Source organism: Theropithecus gelada, chromosome 4, assembly GCF_003255815.1.
Source record: "Theropithecus gelada isolate Dixy chromosome 4, Tgel_1.0, whole genome shotgun sequence".
NCBI classification, from domain to species: Eukaryota; Metazoa; Chordata; class Mammalia; order Primates; family Cercopithecidae; genus Theropithecus; species Theropithecus gelada.
This window is the reverse complement of record NC_037671.1, coordinates 164,217,980-164,237,557: the sequence shown is the minus strand read 5'-3', so window position 1 is coordinate 164,237,557 and position 19,578 is coordinate 164,217,980. Positions and strand designations below refer to the sequence as shown.

Genomic DNA, 19,578 nt, shown 5'->3' with positions numbered 1-19,578 from the left:
TTCCATTATCTACAATTTATCCTTCCCTTAAGGTCTAAACTTTTCTTTCTCCAAAGTGCCTTCCCAGCTACCCTCCCATTAACCCCAAACCTCTGACTGCTGTATTTTCTGGGCCCCTTAAGAGTGGCCTCCACCACTGGGGGAAGAGGGCCAGATAAGGGTGAGCTCCCCAAGAAGGGCCCCCCATAGAAAGTAGAATCTGGGAGTGTCTGGAATGAACTGTGAATGCTTTAACCTGAGGAAAAGGGACTGTGACTTCTCTCCCCTATTTGGTTTGTTCCCCCAGGGTATCTTCAACTTGAGCAAAGGTCAGTTGTGTGTTTTTGCCCACCCTTAGGGCTGAATTCTCCCTTAGGCACAGGAAGCACAGTACCCAGGGCCCACAATAATTTTAGGGGTTTACAAGATTTTCATTTTATTTAAAATCATAAGAAAAAGAACCATATAATAATAATGAATATGTAAAAGTGAATCTAGCCTGGATTATGTGATCTGATACCAGTACAGTTGTAAAATATGATTATCAATATTTTTATGGAGGAAGAGGCCCACAAAGGCAAAAGCAAAGTAAGTGAACCACTTACCACCAGCCACGAGAGTCATAATGCAGTGTTGACAGTTGTGTGAGCTGGAATCCAGTGAGCAAGAAAATAACATCAGGAAGAAGAAGTACAGAAAATTCCCAAACACTAGCGCCCTATGTTTGGAAAAGAAATCTGTCTCTTTTGGGTGAGGACAAAGAAGTTCCCATATCCTACTCATTCTCCTGCCCCCACCCCAACAACAATGCAATTCATAGAACATTCTGTGCCCTATCACATTCATTACATCTAGGGGACCCATTCACTCGTCAGAGATCACCTGGCTACTTAGGCATCCTCGTTTCTGTTTCTATCGTTCAGTGGTCAAGCTCTTCTTCCCTTTCAGCGTACGTAGTACCTAGTCTGTTGAGGGTGCTTTAACATGTTTAAAGAATGACAATGATCAATTTCTCCTACTTTTTTTAGCTTTTGAATCAAACATTTGGAAACACGGAATTTTCATGCTGCAGTCTATGTATTAATTATGAAATAACTCTCGTCATTGGAATATTCTAAATGAAGAAAATAGAAAAGGAGTTATGTCTTTCTGTTATTTTTCACCAAACACAGTACACTGGGGCTTATAAATACACTTTATCAAATCCCTCTGTGCAAGTAGTCCCGAGTGCTCCCCCTACCAACCCTGCACCATGAGAGAATGAATAAATGAATATCTAACAGGGCCCACACAATACCCACGAGATAATCGGCATTCTGAAAGTGTCTGAAGATATCATGTATGATAGACACCAAAGAGTGACCCTGTGCATTTCACTCCTGAATTACTGGTTGGCAGAAATGGCTGAGCAACACAAACAGATCTGAGAAGGACAAAACAGATAAATTCAGAAAACAGGGTCAGCGTGATTAGTAGACGTCAGAAATGATACTTTTCTGTCCCCCACCCCCTTCTGATTTATGCAGGACACTGTTTCTGATTTCCTTTGTTTTTCAACCCCAATATATTCCAGCTCCAGTAGTCATTACAAATGGCCACACTGTTTACTGAAGGCTGGTGTGTCAGTTGTTGAAGGAAGAAGGGACCCAAGTAGTGCCTGTCTCCAGAAGCCCAATTTCTAACCCCTTTGGGGTTCCAGCCTCCTAGCGAGTAGATGAAGACTGCCAAAGGTTGATCTCCAAATTGAGTTTCTCCAAGGCCAGCTTGCAGAGGCCTGGCAATCAGAAGAGGATACTAAAGGAGCATCCCAACGACAGACACACTGAAAATAATTATCCTGATCCACAAACACCCACAAAGCTATGAGAATGGTCTTATAAGCAAGGTCTGCTTTAATACAAACATAAGTATTATACATTACAGTCTATTGTAAATTGGTTGTAATTTTCTCCTGACACTTTCTGAATTAAACTAGTTAGTATACGAAAAATAATAATAATAATAAAATAATAATAATAACAAATGCCACAAAGCAAAAAGCAAACTCGGTGTCTGAAGGTTAATGATTGCTCATGAAAGCCACAGAAATAAATTATCTGCCTAGGGACACTGTCACATGATCAGCACAAAAGCTGCAACAGCCAAAAATGTTTATGTAGAGGAAAAAAACACTGTCAGCGTCACAGAACCCTTCCCCCAACAGCTAAATTCAAGTCCTGAGCCAGCCAGCTGCTCCTGACTGCTTACATTAAACTAATTTGTGCTGCTACATTGCAGCTGCTTAATTTTTAGTCTGAACTTTATCACCAATAAGTGTTACAATAACAAGCGATATGATGGTATCTCTGAAGAAATATCCATCAACCCCCAAACAATGACAGCCTCACAAGAGTAGACTGCAGAAAAACAAATTTAAAAAACAAAAAAAAAAAAAAAAAGAAAGGAAGAAAGAAAATTACCCCCACACTGCCTCTTTAAAAGGGGGGAGGGGCAAACTTAGTGGGAAAGGCTTTAAAATGCTGCTTTGTTCCAAAGGCCGTTCTGCAATGATGAAGGGGGATGATTGAAAAGGTTAGTAGCAGGGGAAGAGTTAAGAAGTAAGATGTGCTTTTGCTAAAAGGGGGTGATTTGCAAGGTGAGAGCCTTAGAAGGGGGAAGGCAGTTTCCTCACAACAATGCAATCGGTACTTTCTCTCTTGCTCACCGTCCTCCAAAACGCTATGCAAACCCAAACTGCAGCCTGGGCGGTAATTTCAGAGTTGCCCCAAACATTATTCTTTGGCCAGCCGGGCACTGGAGCTTACAATATTCCGTGTTGTTCCCCATGTTTTCCTGTGTTATTTTCCTAGCTCAGTGTAAATGCAGAAACTCTTCTTTGGACAGAAACAGACACTGACCTGAACTGGTTTAAATTCCTGCCAAATATGCAGGCACTGTTTTTGCTACATTTTGGAATTTGGCTTAGACCATGTGTCAGGCATTTATTTGTACTCAGAACTAGAATGGAGACCTAACAACTTCAAAAAATAAAAGTTTTTTTTTTTTTAAAGTATTAAGAATGACCTGAAAGTTTTCTATTATTAATTAGTTTGAATACGATTCATGTTTTTAGTTGAGATATCTCATTACACACTCTCCTGTTTACTGCAGGGAAAATTCAGTTTCACCCTGCTCGGTAATTACAAAAACAATTCCTTTGAAAGCAAGGGAAGAACACCCATGTCAGCTATTTACAGCATTTTAAAAATTCCGTGGTTTTCAGAATTAAGGTTCAAAGTGAATGTTATTTATGTTGAGTAATAAAGTAGTTTTTCTTGCACAGATATACTAAATGCAAAAAGAAATGTTTACATGGGAATGATTTTCCCAGGAGTGGGAAGGGGGTTGGGGAGGTGGAGGTTTGGGCCCACCCTAGGTTTTTCAACTTGACACCTTTACATCTTATGGTCCCAGCCCAGGTCCTAGCAGATTTCTTTTTTCAGAGAGCTGGTAAATCACGCTACGGAACTGACTCAGAGTGCCACGGGGCATGGCCTCGCTTCGTGGGTTTCTATTGATGATCCTCCACCATGGCGGGGCAACTGTGTTTGCAAGAGCCCTCCAGGAGAGGATCCCAGGGGAAGTAGATGGATGAGGAGTCCCTGGAGCCCATCAGGATTACTCTTCCCCTCCCCCTCTCTGGTGCCAAATGGGTCACTTGCACAGTGCAAGGCTTTCTCTCCACAGGGCTCAGCGTGATACCTCCGTCTGCTGTTGGCAAAGCTTTAAGACTGCTGGGAACTCAGACGAAAGCATCCTCAGGCTTGGAGGTGTGGCAGGGTGTAACTAGAATGAGTGCAACTTTTTAAAAGGCACCTAACCATATAGGCAGGCTAGGAAGGCCGCAAGAGGGAAGGGCAGCCGAGGGGAGGGTCGCTCAACAGCAGCTTGCTCTTCTTAATGATAGAATTAGCAGCAGTGTTTGGTTGCTCTTGAACAGAGTAAAAGACCTTAATAGGCCAGATGTCCTATTAAAACCTCAATTGTGAAATTAGAAATTAACTTGATGGAATGTGACAGCCTATCTTACCTATCTATTCTTTCAGAGTTGGACTAAATTAGTCTAACTAGGACACTTGAAGGCTTGTGAATCAGTTCACACGATCAGTGTGAAGAGCGGGTATGAAGACCCAGATGCTGGTGTGTGCGTGTGCGTATAAGCCCCAACAGGTATGAATTCAGAAGCAGTGGATATGCGGGTACTCTTCACTCTCAAGCAAGACCCACATGACAGAAAGTTCTTGCTACCAGCCAGGAATGATCTCATAGGGTTGAGCAGTTTGAATTGGCTACTTTCCTGAAAATCTCTAGAAACAAATCCTTTTCGACATAGCCTTTTCCAGAACAGCACCAAATTAGAGTAAACGCCACAAATCCTGAATTAGAATCGTAATTTCGAAAAGCGGCTATTTTTATTCTTGTGGGCTCCATAAGCAGCAAGGCACTCTGGTCACCGGTTCCTTCATCACGTCTCTGAACTTCCCTCAATCTAGCTTTGCTTTTTAGCTAAAAATCAAACCTTTCTGGCGTCTAATTGTTGGAGAAGTGGAAACAGTTAATGGAGTATGCAGCGGGGTATGTTGTAATTTCCAATTCACAGCATTAACGCTTGTAGTCATGAGCTTGAAATGTAGCATTTTTCACAGAGGGAAAGTGTGGAAAGCATATATATGACTAAGAAGTACAAATGTTGTTTTGCATTTTTGCTTACATATGAGAGCACAGGCCAAATTATAGAGTAACAAAAGTCAGATATATAATTGTCTTTCATAGCATTTTTCTTCATAGAATTATAAATGACTTATCTAAAATTAAAACCACCATTACTATTAATATTTTTATATAAATATGAAGCATTTTTCCTCCTAATATCTTATGTGACTTTACAGATTATCAAAAGAGATAATGCACATGAAAGTGTTTTGTCAACTATGGATGCTATTTGAACATAAGGATTATTGACATTGTTATCACATCTGTCTCCAAATTTTTTTTTTTAAAGGCAGAGTCTTGCTGTGTCACCCAGGCTGGAGTGCAGTGGCGAGATCTCGGCTCACTGCAAGTTCCGCCTCCCGGGTTCACGCCATTCTCCTGCCTCAGCCTCCCAAGTAGCTGGGACTACAGGCGCCCACCACCACGCCTGGCTAATTTTTTATATTTTTAGTAGAGATGAGATTTCACCATGTTAGCCAGGATGGTCTCAATCTCCTGACCTCATGATTCACCCGCCTCGGCCTCCCAAAAGTGCTGAGATTACAGGCATGAGCCACTGCGCCCGGCCTCTCTCCAAATTTTAACCAGTAAAATTCTATTCTAAGGGCTGGGTGCAGTGGCTCACACCTGTAATCCCAGCACCTTTGGAGGTTGAGATGGGAGGATTGCTTGAACCCAGGAGTTTGAGACCAGCCTGGACAACACAGGGAGATCCCATCTCTACAAAAAAAAAAAAATTAAATAGCTAGTCATGGTGGCACGTGCCTGCCACTCCTACTTGGGAGGCTGAGGCAGGAGAATTGCTTGAACCTGAAAGACGGAGGATGCAGTGAGCCAAGGTCGCAGAACCTGGGAGGCAGAGATTGCAGTGAGCCAAGATCAGGCCACTGCACTCCATCCTGGGTAACAGAGTGAGGCTCCTTTTGAAACAAACACATAAACAAATAAAAAATCTATTCTATCTTTTATTTGAAGATAGGTAAACAAAGGTATATTGACTGCAAAATCTTCCAAGAAACAGAACTAAAAGACAAAAATCTTGTAACAATTCTTCACTCAATTAGAATGTATTGTCTGTTTACTGTGTGTGTAGTAACGGGGCAATCCTGATGTCATGCAACTGAAGACACACTCTGAATAACTTCTTCCTTCTCAAAATATATATCTCCACCCATGTATAGTGCCCTCCCATTCAAAAATCAGGAAACTACACAACAGAATGAGAGGCCAGTATCTCTGAAATCCCTCAGCTGGCATGCACCCAGCTATGCTAGATCCAGAGCGGTGAACGGTGGGGGAGATTTGGACAGGGCGACTCCTACCCAGGGCAGACCTATCCGTGAGGCTCACCTGACGTCGTGCTCAGAGGCCATGATACTTTTAGGTGCCCATGAAAATGTTTTAATTACTTTTAAAATCTGAAGAAAAAAAGGAACTTCTAGGTCAAAGAAAGATTTATTTATTTATTTATTTGTTTCTAGACGGAGTGTTGCTCTGTCACCCAGGCTGGAGTACAGTGGCGCAATCTCAGCTCGCTGTAAGCTCCACCTTCCAGGTTCAAACAGTTCTCTGCCTCAGCCTCCCTAGTAGCTGGGATTACAGGCACCAGCCACCACATCCGGCTAATTTTTTTGTATTTTTAGTAGAGATGGGGTTTCACCACCTTGGCCAGGCTGATCTTGAACTCCTGACCTCGTGATCCACCTGCCTCAGCCTCCTAGTGCTGAGATTACAGGCGTGAGCCACCACGCCCGGCCTAGAAAGCTTTTTTAATATATACCATGTTCATCTTTATACCAACATGATCATAAAATACAATTTTTTACTTTTTCACTGGGGGAAAGAGCCCATGAAGGCAAAACATGGCTGGGTTAGTTTCCTATTACTGCTGTTACAAGTTCCTACACAGTTGGTGACTTCATTATCTTACAGTTCTGGCGGTCAGAAGTCTGAAATGGGTCTTACACGACCAAAATCCAGAAGTCGACAGGGAGGAAGAACTGAGGATCCTACATCCTGTTAGGGAGCAGCGAGAGCACTGCAGTAAGACATAACCCTCCTTTGCCTCTCTATGTCCTCTGCCCCATGCTGCTTATGTCCTTATTGAAGTTAAGAGTCCGGCTGTCATTGAGAACCTCTGGTACTGCACCATTTGATGAAGGGCTATGAAAAACTCCCCTGAGAACAGCAATGCACACTGATCCTACCAGCTCATTCACTTTAGAATACACTCTCTAAAGCCAATACTAATGGCTGTAGACAAGTGGGGCAGGATTGTCAAGATACCTCTACCCAGTTCTTTCTACAGAACTAGTCTCTACAGAACTGTCTGGTTCTCTGAGGTCACAGCAGTATAATCTTAAGGTGACCATTAAAATTTGATTGACACATTTTCAGAATTTAAAGTAAAATTAAAAGAATGTAGAAGGCAGCTGTTTATGGCACTGTAATAGATAGCCATGTTTACGAAAACAAATTCAAGTTGAGCAATGATCCGGCAGATTTTGTTTGCCAGGGAGGACCATTGAACCAATGGGACCCACATTTTTCCCACTTCAAGAGATTTTTTTTCTCTCAGTGACATTTTGTAACTGACTCAGATCTCATTCTTCCTTTACATACCCAGACAACCCCAGAGATGCTGAGACCCCAGAGATTTCACTTTTTATCAGATATTTGGCACAAAGAAACACTTTTGCAGTCTATAGTTTAAACTAAACAACTGTCTGGGACACTCTTGTGATTGTAGGTGCTAATTTCAACTCTCTGGTAACCCATTCCTCAGTATTACCATCTATAAAATGGATGTAGTGATAATAAACTAAGTCATGAAATTGTTTATGAGGAATAACCACTAATGGGATTATATGGCATTTTACACACATAAAATCCTAAGTAGTCCAAGCAATCAAAAGTAACATTTCCCAGTGACATCTCCATAAAAGCCACTTTCTTCTGAACAAATACAAACTTTCCAGAGATGTCTAAGCCACAGAACTGCACAGGCAGATGGGAAATGTAAACCCTACAGAGAAACAGAGAAATGAAACGAAATCTGCATTTGAACATTGAAGTTTTATCACAATTGCAATACATCTAACAGTCTTCCTTGTTTTAGTTACTATATGTTATTTTTCTTACCATAATGAAGAAAAGATATCACAGAAAATGATGTTAAAGCAGGCCTAACATACACTTGCTGAGTTTTCTGGTGAAAGATTATGTTTTCAAAAAACTTCTCCAAGGGAAATTCTTTGAAGTGTTTTTACTGCCATTTGATGGGTTAAAATTTTGTTATTTGCATTATTTTGAAATGTCTTTGTACTCTAAAGCCTGGTAAAAGGATGCATAATTGTGGAAAACAATTTAATAAATAAGAGAAAACTAACAGTAACAATATAAAATACATATGGAATTCCTGACTCCAAAGAATTGAAATGGGGAGAGGGTGATTAAAATGAAGAGAAAAGTTGACAAGTGGAATTTCAAGCAGTTTTATTTTTAATGGGAAAAAAAATTCTTCACCATTAATGTGTAATCTGCACAAAGACAAGGTTAAAAAAAAAAGAAAGAGCAGAGTCAGGAAGGTCAGGGTGTTACATCGGATTTGTGCAGAGAAATTATATAATAACACTTTGGATAGATGACTTAAGTGAAACTGGAATAATGACATCCTGAATATTGTTTGGCCACAAACAGTAGAAATTTTTCCCTTTGTAATGCCTTCCACCTCATCCTTGCAAAACAGGATAGGGAACGGAGCAAACTCTGAACAGCAGAAAACTACATTCAACCACCAACAGCAAAGAAGAGAAAAGAAACCATGAAGTGGGCTTATATTACTCCAAAATATTCTTTGACATTCCCTAGATTTTTTTTTTTCCATTTTGCTACTGTACTTGCCCAACCATGCTGGGGTGTTATGCTATTTTAGACATGAGTTAACAGGTCTCTTTACATACACACATTTCCACATTCCAGTGAGACCTATTATATCCTTTTCCTCCCTACCCCACCCTTGCAGTGCACACACACACACCGCTCTCTCTCCTTCTCCACCCACACAGTACCATCCCCCTCTAGTATTTTTTATTTGTTGTTCAACACTTCCCCATTACTGAATGTTTCCAAGGCCATGCAAATCCACATGCCTGAGAAAGCTTTTCTACCATATGACACGGTTGATTCTGCAAAATAAAACAGCTGTAGACAGAGAGCAGGTAAAACAGAACAAATGGCAAAAAAAAAAGGAAGAGGCTTTGACTTGGCTGGTAATTGAGAGGGTGGGAATAGACCTCAGGGGATCTTGTAACCCTTGCTACTCAATATGCAATCTATGGACCCATAGCATCAGCTGGGAGCTTGTTAAAAATGCAGAGTTTCAGCTAGGCACAGTGGCTACAACTATAATCTCAGCACTTTGGAAGGTTAAGGCAGGAGGATTTCTTTTCTTTTCTTTTTTTTTTTTTTTGAGATGGAGTCTCGCTCTTGTCGCCCAGGCGTGTGCCACCATGTCTGGCTAATTTTTAAATTCTTTGTAGAGATGGGGTTTCTCTATGTTGCCCAGGCAGGTCTCAAACTCCTGGGCTCAAGAGATCCTCCTGGGGTGCAGTGTACACTATTGTGTGTTGCAGTGCGCACACACACACCACTCTCTCTCCTTCTCTACCCACACAGTACCATCCCCCTCTAGTATTTTTTATTTGTTGTTCAACACTTCCCCATTACTGAATGTTTCCAAGGCCATGCAAATCCACATGCCTGAGAAAGCTTTTCTACCATATGACATGGTTGATTCTGCAAAATAAAACAGCTGTAGACAGAGAGCAGGTAAAACAGAACAAATGGCAAAAAAAAAGGAAGAGGCTTTGGCTTGGCTGGTAATTGAAAGGGTGGGAATTGAGAGGGTGCAGTGACGGGATATCAGCTCCCTGCAACTTCCACCTCCTGAGTTCAAGTGATTTTCATGCCTCAGCCTCCTGAGTAGCTGGGATTACAAGCGCCCGCCACCATGCCCAGCTAATTTTTGTACTTTTATTATAGACGGGGTTTCCCCATGTTGGTCTCGAACTCCTGACCTCAGGTGATCTGCCAACCTCAGCCTCCCAAAGATTACAGGCATGACCCACCGCGTCCAGCGGATTTCTTTATTATTATTATTATTATTATTAGTTCAATAGTTTGGGGGAAATAGGTGGTGTTTGGTTACATGGATAAGTTCTTTGGTAGTGATTTTTGAGATTTTGGTACACCCATCACCTGAATAGTGTACACTGCACCCCAGGAGGATCTCTTGAGCCCAGGAGTTTGAGACCTGCCTGGGCAACATAGAGAAACCCCATCTCTACAAAGAATTTAAAAATTAGCCAGACATGGTGGCACACACCTGTAGTCCCAACTCCTCGGGAGGCTGAGGTGAGAGGGTCACTTGAGCCCGGGAGTTCAACACCAGCCTGGGCAACATAGTGAGACCCCGCATCTCCAGAAAAGAAAAATGCCTACTCTGCATCAGACCTACTGAATGCACATTAAAGACAGAGAAACATTTCACTGTGTCAGTCTCCACTGAAGACACTTGTCAATGATTTAAATATCTATATCCAATGGGGAGAAAACTCATAACTTCCCTTGGTACATATTCCAAGAACTATTAGCCTAAGTAATCAAGATGCAACTACACTCCTCGCCCTTCACCCATCAGCTTTCTCATAATTTATTGGATTTTTTTTTTTTTTTTTTTTTGCTGTATGTGCAGATTCCTATTCTCCCAACAATTTCATGGCAATGTAAGGTAACTACAGTCTGGTTGGATGAGATGGCTCACACCTGTAATCTCAGCACTTTGGGAGGCTGAGGCGGGCAGATCATTTGAGGTCAGGAGTTCAAGACCAATCTGGCCAACATGGTGAAACCCAGTGTCTACTAAAAATTCCAAAAAAGAAAAGAAATAGCTGGCCATGATGCCACATACCTGTAATCCCACTTACTCAGGAGGCTGAGGCAGGGGAATAGCTTGAACCAGGGAGGTGGAGGTCACAGTGAGCCGAGATTGCTCCACTGCACTCCAGCCTGGGCGACAGAGTGAGACCCTTTCTCAAAAAAAAAAAAAAAAAAAAAAAAAAAAGGATAACTACAGTCTAAAATGGTGGGATTTGGAACAAAGACCTAAGGCCCCAATACTCTCTACCCACTCAGATATTTAATACTGTGATAGGTGCTTCATCCTCTATCACACCCAGTGAAACCTTACAGAGAGAGAGAAGGGTAAGAATAGTATTACTCTCCCAGAGGCATTTTTATTTGAGTAAAAGAAATGACTGAATCTATAGTATTTGGCAGAAGAAAAGAAATTTTATTTTTTCCTTTTTATACCAAGAAGTTGGGCTGGAGGATGTTCCCTTTATCAGGTCTTACAAGCCTTGTTCATAAGGCCAGCCCTGCCTTCACTGCAGAGGCAGACGGTTATTTTTTAAGCATCACTTGGAAGTTTGTTGGAAAGTACTTCCTAGGTCTTAGAAATAATGGAAAACAAGACATGAAGGATCAGAGCAGAATTATGTGAAGTCACCTTTAAAAAGAAAGAATTGCTCTGTTAAAAAAATGACTCTACCCTAAAGGGGGCTCATTGCCACGGAAAGATGGTAAAGGAAGACTTTCAGAGGCAAACAATGGTAGGACCCATCCAGGCGCTCTGGGAATGTCCGCTCCATTATCAGACTTCGAGGTTGATCGAGCTTTTTTGGGTCAACTGAAAATTCATTCTTTTAGTAGAGATGAATGCAAAACATGCTGCTAGACCTTAACAATTTCTGGTACTGTTGGCAAGATTATTCCAAATGCTGTTTAGATGTTTCAAGCCAACTTAACCTGATGCCACCATACATCCGATGTATCTAAATCCTACTTTTCAGATTCTGCCCTTTGAAACAAATTTGAAGTATGGGTTGACTTGCCTTAAAGTTTGAGTACTCAAGGAAAGGGCTAATCATGGAGGTTCCAGTATTCTGGTTCTTAATGCCATAACTTCTCACAGTCAATAAATGGGTTGACTTTCTAAATTATACATCAATCTTAAAAGCTGGGTTAATGTGAGTCACCCCACTGAGAAAGGAACACTTCCTCAAAATGCTGACACATCAGCATTCTGGGCCTACAAGCCTTGGGACTAAAGACAAACTATGATAAGTTAATCAAAGCCCAAATGGCTGCTCTGTGAAGCTTCTCCAGAAATAATCCTGGGCCCCTTAGTTTGTGGTTACCATACTATTATGAAAATGGGATTACAAATAAATCTCTAAGGTCTGTGGTTCATGAAACTTTCAGGACTCTGTTTTGTTTTGTTTTTTGTGTGTGGTTTTGTTTGTTGTTGTTGTTGTTGAGACAGAGTTTTGCTCATGTCACCCAGGCTGGAGTGCAATGGTACAATCTTGGCTCACTGCAACCTCCACCTCCCAGGTTCAAGTGATTCTCCTGTCTCAGCCTCCCCAGTAGCTGGGATTACGGGCTCCTGCAACCACGCCTAGCTAATTTTGTATTTTTAGTAGAGACAGGGTTTCATCATGTTGGTCAGGCTGGTCTCGAACCCCCGACCTCAGGTGATCTGCCTGCCTCGGCCTCCCAAAGTGCTTGGATTACAGGCATGAGCCACTGCACCTAGGACTCTTTAGAAATATTTACTTACTACCCCACAAAATGCTGGAAATACCATGGGAATGTCAAAGCACAATCATAAAGTCATCAAGGGGAAATTTTCGCCTAACTATTTTTCAACAAATATTTTCTGTGTTTCTCCCATGTGCCTGGCACTGTGAGTAATTGCGAGAACACTTTGAATGGGGAAATAGACAAGCAAGAATTCATAATGCAATGCGCTAGTGCAATAACAGAAGAACAGGGCAGTTTTCTAAATTGTGTTTGAGTTGATACCTAAAGGGGAAGAAGGATTTGGCCAAGTTGGTGATCTAGAGAAACTGACTGATCTGCAAAATAAAATGGCTGAAACCATAAAGCAGTTAAAACAGAATGAATGGCAAGGAGAAGAAACAACCATGACTCCTCTAGTAATTAAGAGATAAGATGAACATAGATCCTGTAGCCCTTGCTACTGAAATGTGGTCTGTGGACCAGCAGCATCAGCTGAGATCTTATTAGAAATACAGATGGTCTTTTTTTTTTTTTGAGACAGAGTCTCTATCGCCAGGCTGGAGTGCAGTGGCTCAATCTTGGCTCACTGCAACCTCTGCCTCCTGGGTTCAAGCTATTCTCCTGCCTCAGCCTCCTGAGTAGCTGGGACTACAGGCATGCACCATCACCCAGATGGTCGCCAGGGCGTGGTGGCGCATGCCTGTAATCCCAGCACTTTGGGAGGCCGAGGCGGGCGGGTCACCTAAGGTCAGGAGTTCGAGACCAGTCTGGCCAACATGGTGAAACCCCCATCTCTACTGAAAATACAAAAATTAGCCAGGCGTGGTGGCGGGCACCTGTAATCCCAGCTACTCAGGAGGCTGAGGCAGGAGAACTGCTTGAGCCGGGGAGGTTGCAGTGAGCCAAGATCACACCATTCCACTCCAGTCTGGGTGACAGAGTGAGAGTCCGTTTCCAAAAAAAAAAAAAAAGGAAAAAGAAATACAGATGGTCCCCAATTGATGATGGTTCTCCTTAGGATTTTTCAACTTTACGATAGTACAAAAGCAACATGCGTTCTGTTCGCTCCTTTATTGATGATGAAGTTAGGTCTGGAGAAATCTATTGTAAATTGAAAAAATTATAAATTGATGAGTTTATCTGGATGTAACCCCATTGTCAGTTGAGGAGTGTCTGAATAGAATTTACAGCCCCATCTGAATCAGAATCGATATCGTGGCGTTTAGAGAACTACATGTCTTTCCATATTATTAGATGGTAAAGTCATTAAAAAATAGCCAGAGATAAACCTAAAAAGTAAGGGAGGGCTAGATTGTAAAGAGTCATATTTGCCATACAAAGGGGTAAGTTTGGCCGGGCGTGGTGGCTCACATCTGTAATCCCAGCACTTTGGTAGGCCTAGGCAGGCAGATCACTTGAGGTCAGGAGTCTGAGACCAAGACCAGCCTGGCCAATGTGGTGAAACCCTGTCTCTACTAAAAATACAAAAATTAGCCAGGCGTGGTGGCACACACCTATAATCCCAGCTACTTGGGAGGCTGAGGCAGGAGAATCTCTTGAACCCAGGAGGCAGAGGCTGCAGTGAGATGAGATCGCACCACTGCACTCCAGCCTGGGTGACAGAGAGAGACTCTGCCTCAAAAAAAAAAAAAAAAAAAAATATATATATATATATATATATACACACACACACATATACATATATATAGGGGTAAGTTTAAGAATTGCAGAGTGGAGAGAGAACGGATTTTTATATTCAACATGTCTCTAATAGCAGGCTGAACATTTCTCAGGCTTTTGGCTAGGGTTAAGCGTAACAGCAGGGTGAAGAATGGATTCAACCTAAGACAAGTTTATTAGTTCTAACCAAAAAAAAATGAAAAAAGTGGAATTAAGGCAGATCCAGTATGAGTTTTTTGAGAGACAGACAGGACAAGAACTAATGACTGATTCATCTAAAGAGTAAGGGAGAGGAAGGAGAAGACTAAGATTCTTGTTTCTCACTTGGATACCTACCTGGATGATGCTGCTGGTCATACAGCAGCAGGGAAAAAAATTGGAGGGAAAATAGGCAATGGGGTCAGAATGGTCTCTTCCAGACATGTTGAATATGAGGAACTTTGTACACAACTATGTAAAAAGAGCTATTTATATATTTGGACCAAAGGAGTTAAATATTTGAAGCAAAGCTAAGGAAAGTTACAGAAATGGAGACCTAGAAATCACTGACACAGAGAATAATTGATGCCATAGACAAAGATATTATTTAATATTTGCCAAGAAGGCTGTGAAAAGTGAGAAGAGAATCTTCCTCCTGCTTATTTCTGCACAAAGTTCTCTCCTCTTTCCCTTACTGCCCCCCAACAAAAATTCTGGTGTACCGTTGTCATTGCTGGTGAAGAGCAACTAGTTTCTGAAATTTTTTGTGGCATTTCTAATTATCTCTGAACATATCTGTCCAAAATTCCACTTCATTATGGTTATACCTTGGATCAGATGATTGTATGTGAATCTGATTTTAAAATGCATACCTATAATTTCTGAAAATTAGTGTATTTTCCACTCTCAGAAATATGTGCATTTTGCAAGGTCATTTACCTAGTTGTTATGTTTAGAGCAATAGCCAAAGATACGTAATTCCCTGGTAATTTCTAACACCCATGGTTCACCAATATCAGGCATTTTGGGAAACAGACGAACTTTGTGTTGATCCTCCTACCACACTGCTACATAGAATGCTACTAGTTCTCTTCCCACTTTCTCTCCCAACAAAAGGCTCATTAAAACCAGGAATAAAGTGACATGATGTCTTGGATTGTATCTAAAATAATCCAGTGGAGTTCAAATGGAGAGAGAAAGGGGTTAGATAGGAATATATATGAAAACAAGACTGATCATGAGTTGATTATGGTTGAAGTTAGATGAATAATATTGGAGTTATTTTTGTGTATGTTTGAAATTTCCATAATAAAAAGTTTTCTTAAAAAAAAATAAGAAATGATGATCAGCGATTGACTCTAACTTCTTGCTCAGGACCAGATTTCTAAGGACAGGGCAGGACACAAAGTAAATAATAGTTTATCTTTGGATTGATCAATACTCTCAAACTATCACTCTTTGCTTAAGGCGTTTTTGTCATTCCAATTAATCTAACATCATTCAACACATTCATTAACATTATACTTACTACATCTTCCAAATCATAATTAATAGAAATAAGACCAAGTGTTTTATGGTGGTATAAATCATTGGGAAAACCTTCTCAATTATATAGTTGATGAAAGCAATAAATGATAATAATTCTGCAAATTCACCTCAAGATGATCCTCAACAGATCCACAAGGTTCGTTTATTTAATTTAAATTCCTACATAGTACATTGAAATGTCTTCAATATTTCAAAAGCCAAAGTGAGAAAAATAAAAGTATAATGACAGTTATGTCTCATTTAGCTTTCAACCTATTGTTGGGGGGGGTTGGGGGAAAAAGATATTTTTACAAGAAATATTTACAAATAGAGCCACAAAGTCTCTCACTTAGTTCACCAATTAGAAACAAATCAGAAAATACATTTTTAAAAACGTTGACTTTCTGAGCGCACATAACGAAAATTTCTAACATCAAGTGAGTAAAGAAATATGTGTTTATTTTTGATGCCATACTATGTTGCTAAAATAATAGAGATAAAGAATTAACTGAACCAGAGATGTTATACATTGTTGTGAAAAGGATTCTTGAGTCTAAAAAGGTAGAGAAATAATTAATGCTGTGATTCAATCCATGTTGATATTCTTACCCTCAATACATGTATGCAATTATAAATATATATATTTTTGTTGTTGTTGTTGTTGTTGTTGTTGTTGAGACAGAGTCTTGCTTGGTCACCCAGGCTGGAGTGCATGACGTGATATTGGCTCACTGCAACCTCTGCCTCCCGGGTTCAAGCAATTCTCCTGCCTCAGCCTCCCAAGTAGCTGGGATTACAGGCATCCGCCACCATACTCGGCTGATTTTTGTATTTAGTAGAGATGGGGTTTCACCATGTTGGCTAGGCTGGTCTCAAACTCCTGACCTCACCTGATCCTCCAGCCTCGGCCTCCCAAAGTGCTGGGATCACAGGCATGAGCCACTAAGCCTGGCCTAACAAACATTTATAAACATCTACCACAGGCCAGGTACTTTCTAGGCACTGGAAACAGAGTGGTGAATGAAAGAGACCAAGCCGCTAGCATAACCTTACATTCTAGCAGGAGAGACAAGCACAAATGAAGGCATAGAAATGTACTATGCGAGTAGTGATAGGTGCAAAGAAGAGAAATTAAATGGAGTAATGGAGATGAAGAGATGGAGAGGAGGCACAGACCACCTATTTTAGTGGCTTCTCAAGAGCACGTTGCTCCACAGTTTTTAGGTTTTCCTCTAGCTATAAATGTTTAAATGGTTGGCACCCACCTGTTTTAGTTTCTCAGAGTAGCAAATGATCTAGTTAATCTCCTAAGGTTCCTTTCTACCCTATCACTTTATTATCAACAACTTCACAATTAACCACATTATGAACAACTCTGTTTTTAGAAATTTGTTCAAAATTTAATATTTATGGAATTCTAACAGTTTCATGGTCCATCTTCCCTAATTCTCTTTTCATTCTAACAGATTCTTTCTCTGTTCCCTGTCCCCCCGGCCACACAAATTACTGACATGGATCATAAGTCAGGTATTCAATGTGGAAATGCATTAATAATGTGTTTATACTGAAAAAGCTACACAAATTGTTCAATAATTTCACTACTCACGTCCCAGATTCTCCCTGCAGAAGCTCCTGACATATCACAACCTGGCCACAAATTAGTGGACTGGGGTCAACTTCTGAGTCGAGGTCCAGACTGGTCATCAACTCATGGGAACACCAGCACCAAACCTCTGCCCTAAACCGGGTACCTTAAACCAGGTCTCATGGGATACTATCTCATGGGAAATTTAAATCTGAGGCTCACAAGTATGTCAGCAAATACAAAGTACTGTGGAAATAAGTGTGCAGTCAACGCCATGAAGCAATAGAAGCAGAGTGTAATGAGAAGGCACATTCTATGGAGAATGAAAGTGAAGAGAGAATTGCACTATGGAGAAAAAGCAGGTAGACTGGGCATGATGACTCACGCCTGTAATTCCAACACTTTTGGAGGCTGGGAGGGTGGATCACTTGAGGCCAGGAGTTCGAGACCAGCCTGCACAACACAGTGAAACCTGTCTCTACCAAAAAATACAAAAATTAGCCAAGTATGGTGGTGTGCGCCTATAGTCCCAGCTACTTGGGAGGCTGAGGCATGAGAATCTCTTGAACCTGAGAAGCAGAGGTTGCAATGAGCAGGATATCATGCCATTGCACTCCAGCCTGGGCGACAGAGTGAGACTCTGTCTCAAAAAAAAAAAAAAAAAAAAAAAGCAGGTAGAGGAGTTTTGTCCCAAGAATAGCCTCCTCCTCTCAGCCTCCTTGAAGCATCACTGTATGGCACATGCCAGGAACTTTCCCGAGATAAGTCCTCCTTACTTCCCCTGGGTTTATTCTTACTTAAAAGCCTGTCAACTGAGGTTACCTGACAGTTACAAAGCAGGATTAAAACTACATTTAATGAAGTTTACCATCATCATTTATGCAACAAAATGACCCTCTTAGTCTGGCTGATGAGGCCACTTATCAATAACATATTCCAAAGGCTCATTGTATGCAGAGCATTCCAGAAAACATAAATGGCACAGAAACATTGTGATCCTATGAAAGGGAAATTAATAAATAGTAGCACTCTGGATAAAGTTTTACAGGAAGTTTAGCATGAAGAATTGCATGATTGCAGTACAGTCATGATTAAGAGCACACACTCTGGACCTCTAGACTGCCAGTGTTTGGTTTCCAGCCCCCCAGTTAAAAGCTGTTTAATTTTGAGCAGATAACTCCAATCTTTCTACACTTCAGCATTTTCATTTGTAAAATTGAGAATATTAATAGTTCTGCTGCAGAAAGTATTGCAATAATTAAATGAGTAATATACGTAAAATGCTTATTGTTACACGAATAGCTTATGATAATGAAAAGGATGTAATCTACAAGTACAAATATTGTGAATGATAAAAAGAAAAAGATTGGGCCAGGCACAGTGGCTCATGCCTGTAATCCCAGCACTTTGGGAGGCCGAGGCAGGTGGATCATGAGGTCAGGAGATCAAGACCATCCTGGCCAAAATGGTGAAACCCCATCGCTACAGGAAAAAAAAAAAAAAAATACAATTAGCTGGGTGTGGTGGCGCGTGCCTGTAATCCCAGCTACTCGGGAGACCGAGACAGGAAAATGGCGTGAACCCAGGAGTCAGAGGTTGCAGTGAGCTGAGATCTCACCACTGCACTCCAGTCTGGCGACAGAGTGAGACTCCGTCTCAAAAAAGAAAAAGAAAAAGAAAAAGATTGTTTCAATGATATATTTATCCTCTACATTGATGCTAGTGTTTTACCATGCATAAAGGCTCCCCAACAAGACTATAAACTCTGGAAAATTCAGGACCATGTTTAGTTGGCATGTTGGGAACTTGGGAACTGTCACAGTTTCTAGCACATAGTAGGTGCCCAGTAGTATTTGTTAAATTAACAACTGGCTAATCTAAGCCCACTTGTATATCCTTGTCAATATACTCAATTATATACTCAATAGTACAATCCTGTCTCACATTTATTTTTACTTTTTGTTATTCACATTTGGTTTTATCTATTTACCTTGCCACTTCATTTATCTCTTGATACATAACTCTCCTTGACAATAGTGCAAGGGGATTCAAACTTACTGTGACCATATTCCTGCTTGGTAAAACATCAAGCCCTAATAATGGAAGTCTTTTCTATGTATTCTTTAAGTGTAAACACTTTATCGCATGTATGCTTCATTCTAGATTCTGACAGAAACAGAGTAGGAAAACTGTGGCTCACCCAAGACCCAGTCTTTCCCCAGGTTCCCCACAGATGAGCTCTGAATCTGTTATAATTGACTCACCACGACCTGCATGCATACATTTAATTCCTCATGTCATCCTTAGATCTTTTTTGCCACATCCTTTTGCTCTGACTCTAAGAGGAAGCCAACCATCTCTTCGCTGGCCTGTGCCACAGATGCCTTCCATGTCAATACCATCTGTGATCCCGACGGAAATGATAGTTAAAA

General features: G+C 41.0%; 1 long non-coding RNA gene across 1 annotated transcript; it reads left to right on the top strand.

Moving 5' to 3' along the window:
• The first annotated feature begins 2,519 nt into the window (after positions 1-2,519).
• LOC112623665 lies at positions 2,520-8,144 on the top strand. Its single transcript, XR_003119188.1, has 4 exons — positions 2,520-2,550; positions 4,065-4,188; positions 4,525-4,593; positions 6,664-8,144. It is a non-coding gene; the product is annotated as an uncharacterized LOC112623665 (long non-coding RNA).
• Positions 8,145-19,578: the final 11,434 nt, after the last annotated feature.